This window comes from Salminus brasiliensis, chromosome 2 (assembly GCF_030463535.1).
Source record: "Salminus brasiliensis chromosome 2, fSalBra1.hap2, whole genome shotgun sequence".
Classification (NCBI taxonomy): Eukaryota; Metazoa; Chordata; class Actinopteri; order Characiformes; family Bryconidae; genus Salminus; species Salminus brasiliensis.
In genome coordinates, this window is record NC_132879.1 from 38,695,597 (window position 1) to 38,708,349 (window position 12,753).

General features: G+C 40.2%; 5 non-coding genes across 5 annotated transcripts; all 5 read right to left on the reverse strand.

The window, feature by feature from the left end:
• Window positions 1-1,292: 1,292 nt before the first annotated feature.
• Window positions 1,293-1,433, reverse strand: LOC140550516 (U4 spliceosomal RNA). Its single transcript, XR_011979211.1, has one exon. It is a non-coding gene; the product is annotated as a U4 spliceosomal RNA (small nuclear RNA).
• A 2,437-nt stretch (window positions 1,434-3,870) lies between these two features.
• On the reverse strand, window positions 3,871-4,011 carry LOC140550517 (U4 spliceosomal RNA). The gene has a single exon (XR_011979212.1). It is a non-coding gene; the product is annotated as a U4 spliceosomal RNA (small nuclear RNA).
• A 2,438-nt stretch (window positions 4,012-6,449) lies between these two features.
• LOC140550410 (U4 spliceosomal RNA) lies at window positions 6,450-6,590 on the reverse strand. The gene has a single exon (XR_011979113.1). It is a non-coding gene; the product is annotated as a U4 spliceosomal RNA (small nuclear RNA).
• Window positions 6,591-9,027: 2,437 nt separating this feature from the next.
• Window positions 9,028-9,168, reverse strand: LOC140550518 (U4 spliceosomal RNA). The gene has a single exon (XR_011979213.1). It is a non-coding gene; the product is annotated as a U4 spliceosomal RNA (small nuclear RNA).
• Window positions 9,169-11,605: 2,437 nt separating this feature from the next.
• LOC140550398 (U4 spliceosomal RNA) lies at window positions 11,606-11,746 on the reverse strand. Its single transcript, XR_011979102.1, has one exon. It is a non-coding gene; the product is annotated as a U4 spliceosomal RNA (small nuclear RNA).
• Window positions 11,747-12,753: the final 1,007 nt, after the last annotated feature.

Below are 12,753 nucleotides of genomic sequence, written 5' to 3' on the forward strand. Positions count from 1 at the left end.
GGTGACAAATAGGCTTAAATCCCTAATCCCAGATCCGCTTCATAGGTTTCTTTTTGCTTATGTTTTATCCTTTTGAAATGTGACGCAGTGAAACTTTCTGAGGGTTAAGCACGGGAGTTTTATATACGCTGTTGTAGGCTAGGATACTTTCTATTGTGAACACTGACTGTAACAGGTTTTCGCAGAAGCTTGTTCCGATAATCAAAAGAGCTGTCGCTGTACTTTCTATAGTGAACACTGAGTTTAACAGCTTTCCACATCCAATCAAAACAAATGTCGCTGTAATGGCTTAGCGGGTTCTACACGTGGACACCCCACTGTAGATAATTCGTGGTTTCCTAGTCCTTCTTATAAACCTCGGTGTTTATGTGACTCATTTGTTGTATTTGCCTGACTTGACCCTGGGTATAGACGGGTTTCTCTGTGACGTCATCACAGAGGCGGTCGCGCACCCCCGGGACAGAAAGCGACAGAGAGCAGCAGCCTGCACGCTATTGAGCAAAAATAACAAAGGGTTGTCTTGCAGTAAACTACAAAAAACGCAGAGAAGATGGATGGTTTAATATTCAGAGGGAAACCGTAAAGAGAATTTAAATCGAAAAAAAAGAACAAATGAAAGCAAACAAACTGATCCAACTGAAACTGAATTTTATTATTGGGTCAAAAAGAAAACATTAGGAAATCTGCGATGATTCCAGCAGTTGACTGATCCAGTAACCCTGTGACTCGTGCCCTGTCAAGGGGGTTCTCCTGCCATACGTGCAATAATTTTGGATAGGCTCCGGTCCCACCGTGACTCCGAGCGGGAAGAAACAGAAAGTAAGATGAATGAGTAAGTTTGGTGCTAATGCTAAGCAGCTTGGCACTTAACAGAATTCGTTACAAAGCATAATGTGACATTTTGCTGCTTAACCCTTACTTCATTACTAGTCAGCTTTGATCTTGTACATTTGACCTAGAAACGAACCAGTAATAACAAACGCGAGGTCATGTTTAAAAACAATATAATCCTAGTGATGCACTTCGATATTACTGGAAGTCGATGTATATGAGTCTTAAAAAGCAATGCTATTGTAAAAGTCTTATTTCATTAAGTTTTAGCTGTACAGGATCAAGCTATGAACTGGTCAACAACAGATTCCCCCCTTGTGGTTGCGTGCTTATTAGACTCAAAGACCTCGCTTCTATTTTAAGTCCGAAAGTATATAAAACACTGCATTGCATGTACTTCATCCCTAATGACGCCAACCAAAAAGCACTCTAACAAACCTATTTTTAACCAGACTTGTCAGTCCCCGTAGAGACTGTCAAAAATTGCCAGTACCGACTATATTGCAAGTCGTTACGGCGGGGTATTGGGTAAAGTTTTCAACTAGCAATAATCGCGCCTCGGATAAACCTCATAGGCTACGATACTGCCACTGCGCAAAGCTGACTTCACGTTCCGTGGAGTTGAAGACTTTAGGGTCTGCGCTACTGACCTCACTGACGGTGTGTTCCCAAATCATGCTTAAAACCCTCTCAAACCACTAAACAAGGGGACTACACAACAGGTGAAGCTTTTTAACCAAAGTAATGTGCAAATCAACACTGCGAGCATTCATTTAGAAAAGTCCGCGTAAAGTTAACGAAAAGGCAGCGATGCATGTTGGGTAGCGAGAGGAGAGTGTTGGTAAATTAGAAGTAGAGGTAGGTATGAGTTTGGACAGTTAATTAGCATAGAAACATTGAGTAGGTTCCACAAAATAGCCCTTTTCCTATCCTCTGAACAACCAGCCAGAAGATCAGCTTGGATTATTTCGTTCAAGATATTTATTGCTGCATTGCAAGAAAAAAAATGAATGGCAAGTAACATAAAACACCTCATATGCAATCATGAATTTCAGAAATGCAACGAAAATTGATGCTTATGTAAGATTAATGATGTTTGTGTTATGCATTTGTTTTAACAAAAGGGATTCTCCTAAGTCAGGCAGGGGAAGTGTTCAGAAAGTCTCTGCAGGGACCGCTTTGAATTTGGTGTATCCAAATCCCAGGCTGCTTTATGATGCCACCCCTGATTAAATCATTAAACTGTATCCGGTAGGTAAAACTGGTAAACAGAGGACCTCTAATTTAAAAAGGAGTGGAAAATGCTTCCTTTTTTCTGGTACCAACCTAGCCACTGTGTTTTGGACCAGCTGCAGGCGAGACAGGGTTGACTGCCCAGGAGCAACCACAGAATATGGTTTTGTGTAAAAAATATACCCATATGCATTTGTCGGTGAGTTCATATCTGTGATTGTTATTTACTATTCAATTCTAAGTTGTGTGGAGAGTTCACCTGGGCCTGGAAGTAAAATAGTTTTAGTAAATGAAATAATGAAACAGTTCATTTAATTAGACGTATTATCTATATTACTGTGCTATGTTAACCAGCGATGAAAAAAAATAACAAATCAATACCTTAACAGGCGTGGTCTTTGTGCTCCATTAATTGACATTACCAGTTCATATAGGTGCCGAAAATTAGGAGATGTCGTGTTAACAGCAGTTACGGATCTGGGATTAGGATTTTATAAGTCCTATTTATGTGTATTTTGGGTGACAATATCTGATCCCAAATCCCAGATCCGCTTCATAGGTTTCTTTTTGCTTATGTTTTATCCTTTTGAAATGTGACGCAGTGAAACTTTCTGAGGGTTAAGCACGGGAGTTTTATATACGCTGTTGTAGGCTAGGATACTTTCTATTGTGAACACTGACTGTAACAGGTTTTCGCAGAAGCTTGTTCCGATAATCAAAAGAGCTGTCGCTGTACTTTCTATAGTGAACACTGAGTTTAACAGCTTTCCACATCCAATCAAAACAAATGTCGCTGTAATGGCTTAGCGGGTTCTACACGTGGACACCCCACTGTAGATAATTCGTGGTTTCCTAGTCCTTCTTATAAACCTCGGTGTTTATGTGACTCATTTGTTGTATTTGCCTGACTTGACCCTGGGTATAGACGGGTTTCTCTGTGACGTCATCACAGAGGCGGTCGCGCACCCCCGGGACAGAAAGCGACAGAGAGCAGCAGCCTGCACGCTATTGAGCAAAAATAACAAAGGGTTGTCTTGCAGTAAACTACAAAAAACGCAGAGAAGATGGATGGTTTAATATTCAGAGGGAAACCGTAAAGAGAATTTAAATCGAAAAAAAAGAACAAATGAAAGCAAACAAACTGATCCAACTGAAACTGAATTTTATTATTGGGTCAAAAAGAAAACATTAGGAAATCTGCGATGATTCCAGCAGTTGACTGATCCAGTAACCCTGTGACTCGTGCCCTGTCAAGGGGGTTCTCCTGCCATACGTGCAATAATTTTGGATAGGCTCCGGTCCCACCGTGACTCCGAGCGGGAAGAAACAGAAAGTAAGATGAATGAGTAAGTTTGGTGCTAATGCTAAGCAGCTTGGCACTTAACAGAATTCGTTACAAAGCATAATGTGACATTTTGCTGCTTAACCCTTACTTCATTACTAGTCAGCTTTGATCTTGTACATTTGACCTAGAAACGAACCAGTAATAACAAACGCGAGGTCATGTTTAAAAACAATATAATCCTAGTGATGCACTTCGATATTACTGGAAGTCGATGTATATGAGTCTTAAAAAGCAATGCTATTGTAAAAGTCTTATTTCATTAAGTTTTAGCTGTACAGGATCAAGCTATGAACTGGTCAACAACAGATTCCCCCCTTGTGGTTGCGTGCTTATTAGACTCAAAGACCTCGCTTCTATTTTAAGTCCGAAAGTATATAAAACACTGCATTGCATGTACTTCATCCCTAATGACGCCAACCAAAAAGCACTCTAACAAACCTATTTTTAACCAGACTTGTCAGTCCCCGTAGAGACTGTCAAAAATTGCCAGTACCGACTATATTGCAAGTCGTTACGGCGGGGTATTGGGTAAAGTTTTCAACTAGCAATAATCGCGCCTCGGATAAACCTCATAGGCTACGATACTGCCACTGCGCAAAGCTGACTTCACGTTCCGTGGAGTTGAAGACTTTAGGGTCTGCGCTACTGACCTCACTGACGGTGTGTTCCCAAATCATGCTTAAAACCCTCTCAAACCACTAAACAAGGGGACTACACAACAGGTGAAGCTTTTTAACCAAAGTAATGTGCAAATCAACACTGCGAGCATTCATTTAGAAAAGTCCGCGTAAAGTTAACGAAAAGGCAGCGATGCATGTTGGGTAGCGAGAGGAGAGTGTTGGTAAATTAGAAGTAGAGGTAGGTATGAGTTTGGACAGTTAATTAGCATAGAAACATTGAGTAGGTTCCACAAAATAGCCCTTTTCCTATCCTCTGAACAACCAGCCAGAAGATCAGCTTGGATTATTTCGTTCAAGATATTTATTGCTGCATTGCAAGAAAAAAAATGAATGGCAAGTAACATAAAACACCTCATATGCAATCATGAATTTCAGAAATGCAACGAAAATTGATGCTTATGTAAGATTAATGATGTTTGTGTTATGCATTTGTTTTAACAAAAGGGATTCTCCTAAGTCAGGCAGGGGAAGTGTTCAGAAAGTCTCTGCAGGGACCGCTTTGAATTTGGTGTATCCAAATCCCAGGCTGCTTTATGATGCCACCCCTGATTAAATCATTAAACTGTATCCGGTAGGTAAAACTGGTAAACAGAGGACCTCTAATTTAAAAAGGAGTGGAAAATGCTTCCTTTTTTCTGGTACCAACCTAGCCACTGTGTTTTGGACCAGCTGCAGGCGAGACAGGGTTGACTGCCCAGGAGCAACCACAGAATATGGTTTTGTGTAAAAAATATACCCATATGCATTTGTCGGTGAGTTCATATCTGTGATTGTTATTTACTATTCAATTCTAAGTTGTGTGGAGAGTTCACCTGGGCCTGGAAGTAAAATAGTTTTAGTAAATGAAATAATGAAACAGTTCATTTAATTAGACGTATTATCTATATTACTGTGCTATGTTAACCAGCGATGAAAAAAAATAACAAATCAATACCTTAACAGGCGTGGTCTTTGTGCTCCATTAATTGACATTACCAGTTCATATAGGTGCCGAAAATTAGGAGATGTCGTGTTAACAGCAGTTACGGATCTGGGATTAGGATTTTATAAGTCCTATTTATGTGTATTTTGGGTGACAATATCTGATCCCAAATCCCAGATCCGCTTCATAGGTTTCTTTTTGCTTATGTTTTATCCTTTTGAAATGTGACGCAGTGAAACTTTCTGAGGGTTAAGCACGGGAGTTTTATATACGCTGTTGTAGGCTAGGATACTTTCTATTGTGAACACTGACTGTAACAGGTTTTCGCAGAAGCTTGTTCCGATAATCAAAAGAGCTGTCGCTGTACTTTCTATAGTGAACACTGAGTTTAACAGCTTTCCACATCCAATCAAAACAAATGTCGCTGTAATGGCTTAGCGGGTTCTACACGTGGACACCCCACTGTAGATAATTCGTGGTTTCCTAGTCCTTCTTATAAACCTCGGTGTTTATGTGACTCATTTGTTGTATTTGCCTGACTTGACCCTGGGTATAGACGGGTTTCTCTGTGACGTCATCACAGAGGCGGTCGCGCACCCCCGGGACAGAAAGCGACAGAGAGCAGCAGCCTGCACGCTATTGAGCAAAAATAACAAAGGGTTGTCTTGCAGTAAACTACAAAAAACGCAGAGAAGATGGATGGTTTAATATTCAGAGGGAAACCGTAAAGAGAATTTAAATCGAAAAAAAAAGAACAAATGAAAGCAAACAAACTGATCCAACTGAAACTGAATTTTATTATTGGGTCAAAAAGAAAACATTAGGAAATCTGCGATGATTCCAGCAGTTGACTGATCCAGTAACCCTGTGACTCGTGCCCTGTCAAGGGGGTTCTCCTGCCATACGTGCAATAATTTTGGATAGGCTCCGGTCCCACCGTGACTCCGAGCGGGAAGAAACAGAAAGTAAGATGAATGAGTAAGTTTGGTGCTAATGCTAAGCAGCTTGGCACTTAACAGAATTCGTTACAAAGCATAATGTGACATTTTGCTGCTTAACCCTTACTTCATTACTAGTCAGCTTTGATCTTGTACATTTGACCTAGAAACGAACCAGTAATAACAAACGCGAGGTCATGTTTAAAAACAATATAATCCTAGTGATGCACTTCGATATTACTGGAAGTCGATGTATATGAGTCTTAAAAAGCAATGCTATTGTAAAAGTCTTATTTCATTAAATTTTAGCTGTACAGGATCAAGCTATGAACTGGTCAACAACAGATTCCCCCCTTGTGGTTGCATGCTTATTAGACTCAAAGACCTCGCTTCTATTTTCAGTCCGAAAGTATATAAAACACTGCATTGCATGTACTTCATCCCTAATGACGCCAACCAAAAAGCACTCTAACAAACCTATTTTTAACCAGACTTGTCAGTCCCCGTAGAGACTGTCAAAAATTGCCAGTACCGACTATATTGCAAGTCGTTACGGCGGGGTATTTGGTAAAGTTTTCAACTAGCAATAATCGCGCCTCGGATAAACCTCATAGGCTACGATACTGCCTCTGCGCAAAGCTGACTTCACGTTCCGTGGAGTTGAAGACTTTAGGGTCTGCGCTACTGACCTCACTGACGGTGTGTTCCCAAATCATGCTTAAAACCCTCTCAAACCACTAAACAAGGGGACTACACAACAGGTGAAGCTTTTTAACCAAAGTAATGTGCAAATCAACACTGCGAGCATTCATTTAGAAAAGTCCGCGTAAAGTTAACGAAAAGGCAGCGATGCATGTTGGGTAGCGAGAGGAGAGTGTTGGTAAATTAGAAGTAGAGGTAGGTATGAGTTTGGACACTTAATTAGCATAGAAACATTGAGTAGGTTCCACAAAATAGCCCTTTTCCTATCCTCTGAACAACCAGCCAGAAGATCAGCTTGGATTATTTCGTTCAAGATATTTATTGCTGCATTGCAAGAAAAAAATGAATGGCAAGTAACATAAAACACCTCATATGCAATCATGAATTTCAGAAATGCAACGAAAATTGATGCTTATGTAAGATTAATGATGTTTGTGTTATGCATTTGTTTTAACAAAAGGGATTCTCCTAAGTCAGGCAGGGGAAGTGTTCAGAAAGTCTCTGCAGGGACCGCTTTGAATTTGGTGTATCCAAATCCCAGGCTGCTTTATGATGCCACCCCTGATTAAATCATTAAACTGTATCCGGTAGCTAAAACTGGTAAACAGAGGACCTCTAATTTAAAAAGGAGTGGAAAATGCTTCCTTTTTTCTGGTACCAACCTAGCCACTGTGTTTTGGACCAGCTGCAGGCGAGACAGGGTTGACTGCCCAGGAGCAACCACAGAATATGGTTTTGTGTAAAAAATATACCCATATGCATTTGTCGGTGAGTTCATATCTGTGATTGTTATTTACTATTCAATTCTAAGTTGTGTGGAGAGTTCACCTGGGCCTGGAAGTAAAATAGTTTTAGTAAATGAAATAATGAAACAGTTCATTTAATTAGACGTATTATCTATATTACTGTGCTATGTTAACCAGCGATGAAAAAAAATAACAAATCAATACCTTAACAGGCGTGGTCTTTGTGCTCCATTAATTGACATTACCAGTTCATATAGGTGCCGAAAATTAGGAGATGTCGTGTTAACAGCAGTTACGGATCTGGGATTAGGATTTTATAAGTCCTATTTATGTGTATTTTGGGTGACAATATCTGATCCCAAATCCCAGATCCGCTTCATAGGTTTCTTTTTGCTTATGTTTTATCCTTTTGAAATGTGACGCAGTGAAACTTTCTGAGGGTTAAGCACGGGAGTTTTATATACGCTGTTGTAGGCTAGGATACTTTCTATTGTGAACACTGACTGTAACAGGTTTTCGCAGAAGCTTGTTCCGATAATCAAAAGAGCTGTCGCTGTACTTTCTATAGTGAACACTGAGTTTAACAGCTTTCCACATCCAATCAAAACAAATGTCGCTGTAATGGCTTAGCGGGTTCTACACGTGGACACCCCACTGTAGATAATTCGTGGTTTCCTAGTCCTTCTTATAAACCTCGGTGTTTATGTGACTCATTTGTTGTATTTGCCTGACTTGACCCTGGGTATAGACGGGTTTCTCTGTGACGTCATCACAGAGGCGGTCGCGCACCCCCGGGACAGAAAGCGACAGAGAGCAGCAGCCTGCACGCTATTGAGCAAAAATAACAAAGGGTTGTCTTGCAGTAAACTACAAAAAACGCAGAGAAGATGGATGGTTTAATATTCAGAGGGAAACCGTAAAGAGAATTTAAATCGAAAAAAAAAGAACAAATGAAAGCAAACAAACTGATCCAACTGAAACTGAATTTTATTATTGGGTCAAAAAGAAAACATTAGGAAATCTGCGATGATTCCAGCAGTTGACTGATCCAGTAACCCTGTGACTCGTGCCCTGTCAAGGGGGTTCTCCTGCCATACGTGCAATAATTTTGGATAGGCTCCGGTCCCACCGTGACTCCGAGCGGGAAGAAACAGAAAGTAAGATGAATGAGTAAGTTTGGTGCTAATGCTAAGCAGCTTGGCACTTAACAGAATTCGTTACAAAGCATAATGTGACATTTTGCTGCTTAACCCTTACTTCATTACTAGTCAGCTTTGATCTTGTACATTTGACCTAGAAACGAACCAGTAATAACAAACGCGAGGTCATGTTTAAAAACAATATAATCCTAGTGATGCACTTCGATATTACTGGAAGTCGATGTATATGAGTCTTAAAAAGCAATGCTATTGTAAAAGTCTTATTTCATTAAGTTTTAGCTGTACAGGATCAAGCTATGAACTGGTCAACAACAGATTCCCCCCTTGTGGTTGCGTGCTTATTAGACTCAAAGACCTCGCTTCTATTTTAAGTCCGAAAGTATATAAAACACTGCATTGCATGTACTTCATCCCTAATGACGCCAACCAAAAAGCACTCTAACAAACCTATTTTTAACCAGACTTGTCAGTCCCCGTAGAGACTGTCAAAAATTGCCAGTACCGACTATATTGCAAGTCGTTACGGCGGGGTATTGGGTAAAGTTTTCAACTAGCAATAATCGCGCCTCGGATAAACCTCATAGGCTACGATACTGCCACTGCGCAAAGCTGACTTCACGTTCCGTGGAGTTGAAGACTTTAGGGTCTGCGCTACTGACCTCACTGACGGTGTGTTCCCAAATCATGCTTAAAACCCTCTCAAACCACTAAACAAGGGGACTACACAACAGGTGAAGCTTTTTAACCAAAGTAATGTGCAAATCAACACTGCGAGCATTCATTTAGAAAAGTCCGCGTAAAGTTAACGAAAAGGCAGCGATGCATGTTGGGTAGCGAGAGGAGAGTGTTGGTAAATTAGAAGTAGAGGTAGGTATGAGTTTGGACAGTTAATTAGCATAGAAACATTGAGTAGGTTCCACAAAATAGCCCTTTTCCTATCCTCTGAACAACAAGCCAGAAGATCAGCTTGGATTATTTCGTTCAAGATATTTATTGCTGCATTGCAAGAAAAAAAATGAATGGCAAGTAACATAAAACACCTCATATGCAATCATGAATTTCAGAAATGCAACGAAAATTGATGCTTATGTAAGATTAATGATGTTTGTGTTATGCATTTGTTTTAACAAAAGGGATTCTCCTAAGTCAGGCAGGGGAAGTGTTCAGAAAGTCTCTGCAGGGACCGCTTTGAATTTGGTGTATCCAAATCCCAGGCTGCTTTATGATGCCACCCCTGATTAAATCATTCAACTGTATCCGGTAGCTAAAACTGGTAAACAGAGGACCTCTAATTTAAAAAGGAGTGGAAAATGCTTCCTTTTTTCTGGTACCAACCTAGCCACTGTGTTTTGGACCAGCTGCAGGCGAGACAGGGTTGACTGCCCAGGAGCAACCACAGAATATGGTTTTGTGTAAAAAATATACCCATATGCATTTGTCGGTGAGTTCATATCTGTGATTGTTATTTACTATTCAATTCTAAGTTGTGTGGAGAGTTCACCTGGGCCTGGAAGTAAAATAGTTTTAGTAAATGAAATAATGAAACAGTTCATTTAATTAGACGTATTATCTATATCACTGTGCTATGTTACCCAGCGATGAAAAAAAATAACAAATCAATACCTTAACAGGCGTGGTCTTTGTGCTCCATTAATTGACATTACCAGTTCATATAGGTGCCGAAAATTAGGAGATGTCGTGTTGACAGCAGTTACGGATCTGGGATTAGGATTTTATAAGTCCTATTTATGTGTATTTTGGGTGACAATATCTGATCCCAAATCCCAGATCCGCTTCATAGGTTTCTTTTTGCTTATGTTTTATCCTTTTGAAATGTGACGCAGTGAAACTTTCTGAGGGTTAAGCACGGGAGTTTTATATACGCTGTTTTAGGCTAGGATACTTTCTATTGTGAACACTGACTGTAACAGGTTTTCGTAGAAGCTTGTTCCGATAATCAAAAGAGCTGTCGCTGTACTTTCTATAGTGAACACTGAGTTTAACAGCTTTCCACATCCAATCAAAACAAATGTCGCTGTAATGGCTTAGCGGGTTCTACACGTGGACACCCCACTGTAGATAATTCGTGGTTTCCTAGTCCTTCTTATAAACCTCGGTGTTTATGTGACTCATTTGTTGTATTTGCCTGACTTGACCCTGGGTATAGACGGGTTTCTCTGTGACGTCATCACAGAGGCGGTCGCGCACCCCCGGGACAGAAAGCGACAGAGAGCAGCAGCCTGCACGCTATTGAGCAAAAATAACAAAGGGTTGTCTTGCAGTAAACTACAAAAAACGCAGAGAAGATGGATGGTTTAATATTCAGAGGGAAACCGTAAAGAGAATTTAAATCGAAAAAAAAGAACAAATGAAAGCAAACAAACTGATCCAACTGAAACTGAATTTTATTATTGGGTCAAAAAGAAAACATTAGGAAATCTGCGATGATTCCAGCAGTTGACTGATCCAGTAACCCTGTGACTCGTGCCCTGTCAAGGGGGTTCTCCTGCCATACGTGCAATAATTTTGGATAGGCTCCGGTCCCACCGTGACTCCGAGCGGGAAGAAACAGAAAGTAAGATGAATGAGTAAGTTTGGTGCTAATGCTAAGCAGCTTGGCACTTAACAGAATTCGTTACAAAGCATAATGTGACATTTTGCTGCTTAACCCTTACTTCATTACTAGTCAGCTTTGATCTTGTACATTTGACCTAGAAACGAACCAGTAATAACAAACGCGAGGTCATGTTTAAAAACAATATAATCCTAGTGATGCACTTCGATATTACTGGAAGTCGATGTATATGAGTCTTAAAAAGCAATGCTATTGTAAAAGTCTTATTTCATTAAATTTTAGCTGTACAGGATCAAGCTATGAACTGGTCAACAACAGATTCCCCCCTTGTGGTTGCATGCTTATTAGACTCAAAGACCTCGCTTCTATTTTCAGTCCGAAAGTATATAAAACACTGCATTGCATGTACTTCATCCCTAATGACGCCAACCAAAAAGCACTCTAACAAACCTATTTTTAACCAGACTTGTCAGTCCCCGTAGAGACTGTCAAAAATTGCCAGTACCGACTATATTGCAAGTCGTTACGGCGGGGTATTGGGTAAAGTTTTCAACTAGCAATAATCGCGCCTCGGATAAACCTCATAGGCTACGATACTGCCTCTGCGCAAAGCTGACTTCACGTTCCGTGGAGTTGAAGACTTTAGGGTCTGCGCTACTGACCTCACTGACGGTGTGTTCCCAAATCATGCTTAAAACCCTCTCAAACCACTAAACAAGGGGACTACACAACAGGTGAAGCTTTTTAACCAAAGTAATGTGCAAATCAACACTGCGAGCATTCATTTAGAAAAGTCCGCGTAAAGTTAACGAAAAGGCAGCGATGCATGTTGGGTAGCGAGAGGAGAGTGTTGGTAAATTAGAAGTAGAGGTAGGTATGAGTTTGGACACTTAATTAGCATAGAAACATTGAGTAGGTTCCACAAAATAGCCCTTTTCCTATCCTCTGAACAACCAGCCAGAAGATCAGCTTGGATTATTTCGTTCAAGATATTTATTGCTGCATTGCAAGAAAAAAATGAATGGCAAGTAACATAAAACACCTCATATGCAATCATGAATTTCAGAAATGCAACGAAAATTGATGCTTATGTAAGATTAATGATGTTTGTGTTATGCATTTGTTTTAACAAAAGGGATTCTCCTAAGTCAGGCAGGGGAAGTGTTCAGAAAGTCTCTGCAGGGACCGCTTTGAATTTGGTGTATCCAAATCCCAGGCTGCTTTATGATGCCACCCCTGATTAAATCATTAAACTGTATCCGGTAGCTAAAACTGGTAAACAGAGGACCTCTAATTTAAAAAGGAGTGGAAAATGCTTCCTTTTTTCTGGTACCAACCTAGCCACTGTGTTTTGGACCAGCTGCAGGCGAGACAGGGTTGACTGCCCAGGAGCAACCACAGAATATGGTTTTGTGTAAAAAATATACCCATATGCATTTGTCGGTGAGTTCATATCTGTGATTGTTATTTACTATTCAATTCTAAGTTGTGTGGAGAGTTCACCTGGGCCTGGAAGTAAAATAGTTTTAGTAAATGAAATAATGAAACAGTTCATTTAATTAGACGTATTATCTATATTACTGTGCTATGTTAACCAGCGATGAAAAAAAATAACAAATCA